A 7,733-nucleotide genomic window follows, 5' to 3' on the forward strand; every position below is an offset into this window, starting at 1 on the left:
ACTATAAATGAAAATTTTGAAATCTAAGCTAAACAATCAATGAAAGAAGCCCTAAAATAGTTCTTTAAACCTTGTTGATTTTCTAATCACTATTAATTGTCTTCTATAGTGTGATAAATGTCAGGCTCCATCTTAAGAGGTTAAACTTTTTATTGTCCCTTAGAAATTGTGTTTAAAGTTGAATGCACACTTGATAAAATTAATCTGAGTGGGAAGTGGGGTTGAGTATATGAAGTTATGGCATAATGTCAGAGAAGTTAAGAAAAACCTGAACGTGCATACTAGCACAAATAGTTTTGATAGGGGAGGAATCGTGGGTGTAATGCAATTGATAAGTGTTAATGTATAATAAGGTATTTTTGGTTTATAAAAGTTTATTTTACTTTTAGTAGTTTAGGGTTTTTTTAAATACTATTTACGGAAAGTATAGAAAAACAATATTTACCGGTTTGGGGACCTTTTCATTATTTATTATTTTTGGACCATTTAAGTGTCATAGGTCGAAGAAGTTACGAATATCAAATTAGTTTTCTTGAGATTTAATTTCTTTTTCTTTCATGTAAGTCTAAAAAAAATTAAATAATTTTGGATCAAGTGAGATATGTTTTCAATCAAAAGATAATATCAAATTATATTTTTAGATGACAAATTTTGAAATTTTTATATTATAATTTTAAAATTTTTTATTTATAACAAGATAAAAGTAATAAAAAATTTTAAACTATTTTCATTGTATATATTCTAATACATATTTAATCTTAATATTTATTAGGTTATAAAAGAAGCATCTTTTGTGATAAATCTTTAATTTTTTTTATTAGGATTCAATCATTGACTTATTTGAAATATCAGGATTTAATTTCTGCTATAAATTTTTCTCTGTTAAGTGATGAATTAAATAACAAAAATTTAGTTCATTATTATCATATTATTTATTTATTTTTAATATTTTATTATTTAAAATTAATATATATAAATAAGTTCAAAATATATTTTGAATGTTTACTAAAACATCTCTTAAAACCCTAATCTTTATTCCTTTTCTACTTGTCTTTTCTCTTTCTCAACTATATATAAGTTTTGATAATATTTTTAAGACTACGATGAATATTACAAGTAAAACAAAAGATGAAAAAAAAAAAAAAGAAGGCAAGAATGGATATGAAGAAATATTGTACACTAAGAGACTTGGAAATTTGTTAAAACATAATCTTGATAATATTTTTTTTATAATACTTTTAAAACTATGATGAATATTACATGTAAAACAAAAGATGAAAAAAAAAGGCAAGAATGAATGTGAAGAAACATTGTGCACTAAGAGACTTGGAATTGGTTGAATTATAAAATTGAAAATTATAAGATGACAAATTAGTTCGTAAATGAACATGGGAACTTTATATGTTAGACGATAATGCCTTAAACCTATCCAAGTTAACCAATGTGACTATCAATAAGATGTATGGATGAAAAGTCATTACTACCATGTATTTATAGAGTTTACACCCAATTATTTCTTCCTTATCATAATGTGTTTGCAAAATCACTTTTTGAAATAAATTGATTTATGTTCTAATACAATATTCCTTAATTAGATTCAAGAAGACCATTATGATCATCTTATGCAAATTGGAAAGAAGTTTTCTATAATCTCTCCATGGAAAGAATACTACCATGTATTTATAGAGTTTACACCTAATTATCTCTCTTCCTTACCATAATGTGTTTGCAAAATCACTTGTTGAAATAAATTGATTTATGTTCTAATACAATATTCCTTAATTAGATTCAAGAAGACCATTATGATCATCTTATGCAAATTGGAAAGAATTTTTCTCTAATCTCCCCGTGGAAAGAATACGAATGGAATATATTCCAATTCATCTTCCAATGACCTATAACTTGGTGGTGCAATTCAATATCAATGGGTATATTTATTTGGAAAGTGAATAAATTATTCATTTAAGTAATTTGACATTACTTTAATGCATTACACAAACTAATATTTGTTATTTATCTAGGATGCTTCTTACATATAGTGTGAGATGATTGTTCGTGGACAAGTAAACTCGCCGAAAAATAATAAAAAGTAAAATAAGTTATGAATTATTGTTCTAAGTATTATTTCTAATTACTAAGAATTTTTTAATTTAATTATTTGAATAAAAAAGTTTATATTAAACATGTTCAGAAATAAATCAATTATCAATGAAATTTAAAGTAAGTAACAAAACACACTTGTTGGCTGAACTTATAGGAGATAAACCTAGGGCAAATTAGTTTACTCATTCAATCATTTATATTATTCTTCTATTTAACTCTATATTTGATTTTCTTCTGATTACTAACTATTCATGCAAATATTATCAATACACGATGTTATGTAATATTAATATTTTTTCTCCAAATTAATATCCATAATGGTTATACAAAATATCAATTAAAGAAAGTATAAAACATATATGAACTTGTTAATTTAATAAAGATTGGAAGAAAAAGATTAGTTTGGTCCATTTAATCCTTTGTCTCGTTTTATCCTTAAGATCCATTAACTAATCATGGTACGATTGCCTACGATGTAATTAATTAGGGTCATGTTACAAATGGTCAATTCACAACATACAATTACATATAATAGGACAAATACTAATCATGGACATAAATTAAACTTGATTCAAACATAAAAAACACATAAATTCATGAACAAGAGTTTTTCATAGACTTAACTATGAACTTAGTTACTCATACTAAAGAAAAGAACTAAAATAATCATAAATAAAGCCATAGTTGAAAGGAAATAGCAAACTAGATTATCACCAAAGATTGAGGATGAGAAGAGTTCTTAATCTTAAAGTACGATTACTCAAAGTTCCAAGTTTTGCTAAGAATGTGCCAAAGATCAAGAACAGAGTTGTGTAAAAGATGTATCGTGGGGAGAATGATATCAAAAGGAAGAAAAGTGATCCTCTGCTGCTGCCCCCAAGGTCTTTTTTAATAGGGTTTGAATACCCTAAAAATTCTTCAAGTTGGACTTCTCGCAGGTGAGCACAGTTGTGCAAGGTCATAAGCACGACCATGCATGTGATCGAAGCACTCCCTTGTTGATTGCTAGAGTTTGAGCGTACTAACTGCTATGAAGCCTTATTTTTTGATCAATTTGGACTCAAATGCACCCAAAATATAACTTTGTCCTTCTCATATTAATCTGCATAATAATCATAGAAATTAGTGCAAAATTTAAGTAAAATAATGACAATTCATCAATATATAGACTGTAAAAACATGTTAAAATACAAACTTATCAATTAGTCATACGACATGCTTGAACATCATTGACCAACTACTTATTGGTTTTGATTCATTTCATCAATCTGAACAAGAATTTGACGAAAATAATTAGGAGAAAATTAAACAAAATAGAATTCTATTTTAGACTATAAGTTATAATAAGTTCTTATTTGCGAGTTATGACAATGGCACACATAAAAGCAGCTAAAAGAATTATGGAAATGAGTTCAAATGGAAGAAAAAATATGTTGATAAATGGATTCTAATTTGTTGGCAGTACTTATAAAATCTTGTTTTATAATCTAATTTGGTCTTACAATCCAAATAATCCTTTACCATGATGTATATGGTAAAAATACTTGTGCAAACCATCAAAGTGATTCCATCCCTAACAGTCTAAAGATAAAAATCTTAGTAATATTTGATCTATTTATGAACATTACAACAAATATGATTAAAATATTCATAGTGCCCACGTAAATTAGTTGTGATGCATCTACAAAATGAGAGTTTGATAAAGTATAAAATAACCACCATCACCTCGACATGTACCACTAATTACTTAAGCTACATCAGTTGAGTCCTCAAGATCAACATTCACGATGATTCCTTCTTCAAAATATCATAACATTTTTGCTAAGCAATACTGTCATCCTTCCCATAACCTTTAGTAGGAGAAAATTGGGGACATTGAGGACTTGGATCATGATACTATATGAGATGGTATAATGCATACAAACTCTCAAGAATCAAATATGTAATAGTTCTATTAATTAGTGGTAAGCAAGCTTGTTAGCATGATCCTGACTATAATTATGATCTTAATGACAAGTTTTTTGGATGAATCCTCTCTCAGTGTTAACATTTTTGTCTATGTATTTTAATATAAATTTGTATTTCTATTTTAATATATTAATGTTCATTGTGTTTTATTTTAGATATTATGATATTTGTAAGAGTTTTGAATATTATGTTTTATTTTACAGTTCTAGATTAATATGTAGAGAACAAATTGCATATATTTATAAGTTTTATAACTAGATTTTGTCTAACTTATATGCATAAATTGTTAGAAATTTTATTTTCTAATTAAGGTGGTTAAATATAATATTGTGACATTTATATTGACTATTTATATTTAGATGGATTTAATATAATTAGTCTATTTTAGTAAGTCATTAGACAGGCCAAAAGGAAAATTATAATAAATATAATAAGAAAAAACATAATTTTTAGCTCATTAGGAGATAATATGAACCCTAATAGTTTTAAAAACTAAAGACATTGTAACACTCTAATTTTTATTGTATTTTTTGTTTTCAAAATATAGAGTTATAAAAAAAAGTGTTTTTATCTCAAGCGATAAGTTTCTAACCCAAGTGAAAATAGATAAGGATTGTTCATTTGCACTCTTGTTTAAGCGAGAAATGCCTCACTCAAGAGAAAATGAGAGATGAAAATATGAGCTCTCTGGAAGATTTTTGCTCAAGTGAGAGTGATTTTGCTCAATCAAAAATATCAGTTAATGAGTAAAATTTTTTTTTTTCTGATTTTCTTGCTTAAGCGAGAATCTTCAAGAAAAAAAGGGTATATAAGTCACTATGACATTTTTAAAACTTAAATCACAAGGCAAATAACCATTCTCATCTCACTCTCAAGTTTTTTCACTCTTCCCCAATTAGAAAATACCTTTGAACTCCAAAATCTCTCTCGAATTTGAGCTTAAATATCTTTTCCACGTGATTTTTAGTAAGTTTCCTTGAGATTATACTCCTAATCTCACTTTTATTTCATCATTTTTCTTCTTTTCAAAAGTTACTGTACTTTATAATGCTTAAGAAGAACTTGATATTTCAGACAATATTTTCCATCAAAAACTTTGCACCCTTCCTTTTGATCTCGAGAAGAACTTGGTCTTAGAAACATCATCTTGTATCTCTTTGTTGTGAAAGATTCATTTTTAGGTAAAGGGAATTGATCACAAACCATAAGTCTTATCTATGTGTTATGGCTTGAAAAACTCAAACTACCTTGTTCTGAATACTAGAGCTCTAAGGTTTTCTTAAAATTCTGAGTATGAAAAACCTATGATTTGTTTGAAAAATCATATAGAACATAATTTTTTAGTAAAATTTATGAAAGAGTTTCTAAAGAAAGATATATGAAAAGATAATTGGTATAAATGGTTATGTATATGGATTTGAAGTTGCTTATATCACAAAAATGGAAAGAATTATTGAGAAGGCGTATGTTGTAACACTTTAATTTTTTATCTATTACTTTTGTTTTCAAAATGGAAAAAAAAAAATTTAAAAGAAAAGATTCCTTTTAGCTCAAGTGAGAATGGATAAAAATTGTCCATTTATGTTTTAGCTAAAGCGAAAAATTTCACTCAAGCGAAAAATCTCTTGCTCAAGCGAGAATAGGCGCCAGAAATTAAAGCTCTTTGATAGATTTTTGCTCAAGTGAGAATGATCTCACTCAAGCAAAAATATCAACAAAATCTAGTTTTCTCGCTAAAGTGGGAATGGTATTGCTCAAGCCAAAATCCTCGAGAAAAAAAGGGTATATAAGTGACTTTAATGTTTTAAAACTTACATTACAATTTAAGGAACCTCTTCTCACTTTTCTATCTGAACTTTCTCTTCACTTACTCAGAGAAAACCCCTTTAAATCCCAAACATTTTTCAAATTCGAGCTTGAACATCTCTCCCTCTTAACTCCAAGCAAGTTTCTTAGAGCCTAACCTCTCAATCTCACTTTTATTTTCCCGTTTTCTCCTGTCTCAAAAGTACTATACTTTGTGATAAAAAGAACTTGGTCCTTCAGACTATATCTTCTATAGATCTCTTCAAAAATATCTCGTCTAGATAAGGAGGGTTCTATCCCATCATTTATAGCTTTAACTAAAGAACTTCCTTCCATTTTCGTACACTTTCCATGTACAGTATATGGATATATAATGTTTATTTCAAAAATATAAACTTAAAAATGGATGATTGCATGATGTTTTGTATTTTGAAAAATTTGTATGAGATATATAAAAAAATAGGTGATACAAAATAATTATATAATGATGCATTTCAAACCCTAGCACAGAAGATTCACATTCTTAAAGTAGATGAGTTTGACTTGTGGCAAATTGATTAATGATTTAACTGTATTTGAATGATATGGTATAGTGATTATAAATCTTTGTTTGACAGTTGATATATGTTTGATTGTTCTCTGAATGATATGGAAATGATGAAAATGATGAATCCATATCATGATAAGAAATGGAAAAGTGAAAATTCTACTATGACGAAAGGTGATAAGAATATGTATGAATAGTTACAAAGATATACTAAGAGTATGGAAGATGGAAACGATTTTAGAAATCTGAGAGAAATGTAGGGTGGTGAATGCTTTTTGTTAGTTGTGTATAATTAATGAGTACGAAAGTATTACAGGCCTCACACTCATTACCTAACCTAAACTCCTGACTATGCTTTTCTTAAAATGGACAGTGTTGGCATACGTTGTATCCGTGTTGCTACAGCTAACCAACAACTATCCATGTAACGCCTCGAAAATGTAATATTGTTTGAGTATATATATATATATATATACTATTTTGTGGTATGATGATTGACTTGATAGTGGTATGGATGTATGGATGTGCCTTAGTTTGATGGGAATGTGTGTGTGAAAACATATATATGTAAATGTATGTATACTTGTGTGTGATTAGAATTTGGATTGAAAGAAATAGGTTAAGTCCTGGTGCAGGGTATTCTTGCTGTAGCGAGAGGTCCTTGGGAGGAAGGCATGCGACTGTCGCTTTCTCGCTATAGCGACAGAGCGACAGTTTAAGGTGCATTTCTGAGTGCAATCTCGCTGTAGCGAGAGGGTCTCGCTGTAGTGAGATTCTGTAGAAACCAAAGTACAGATTTGTCTGAGTTTTTCGCTGTAGCGACAAAGGGTGTCGCTGCAGCGAGAGGTGCCTCGCTGCAGCAAGAGTGTCGCGACCAGAGGGGTATTTGAAGGGTTAGGGTTCGAGGAGAGGGTTATTTTTCACGATTTCCCTCTCTCTCCTTCACGATTATCTCTACCCAAACCCATTCCTACCGATTAAAAGCCCTCCAAGGACGTTTGAGAGCTTGATTGAAGGTTGGAAATACGTTTGGAGTCTTTGGAGGTAAGTTATATGGTTAGGGTTTCAATTTTTGTCCCTCTCCTTCATTTTTTGAAGTTCCCCCTAAGTTTCCTCAGAATTTCTGTGTGCTTTAGGGACGATATCCGTGTGGGGAGGCGATTCCATCAACGTTTCATGGCGGGCCTGCGATTTGAGGTAAGGGGAGGACTTTACTCTAGTTACCTTTGTTCGAAATAAGTTTATTTGAATGAATATGGTAATGTGATAAAAATAGAAGGTGAGGTTATGTATCTTGATGGACTGTACG

This window comes from Abrus precatorius, unplaced genomic scaffold (assembly GCF_003935025.1).
Source record: "Abrus precatorius isolate BTA unplaced genomic scaffold, Abrus_2018 Scaffold11, whole genome shotgun sequence".
In the NCBI taxonomy this organism is placed as follows: domain Eukaryota; kingdom Viridiplantae; phylum Streptophyta; class Magnoliopsida; order Fabales; family Fabaceae; genus Abrus; species Abrus precatorius.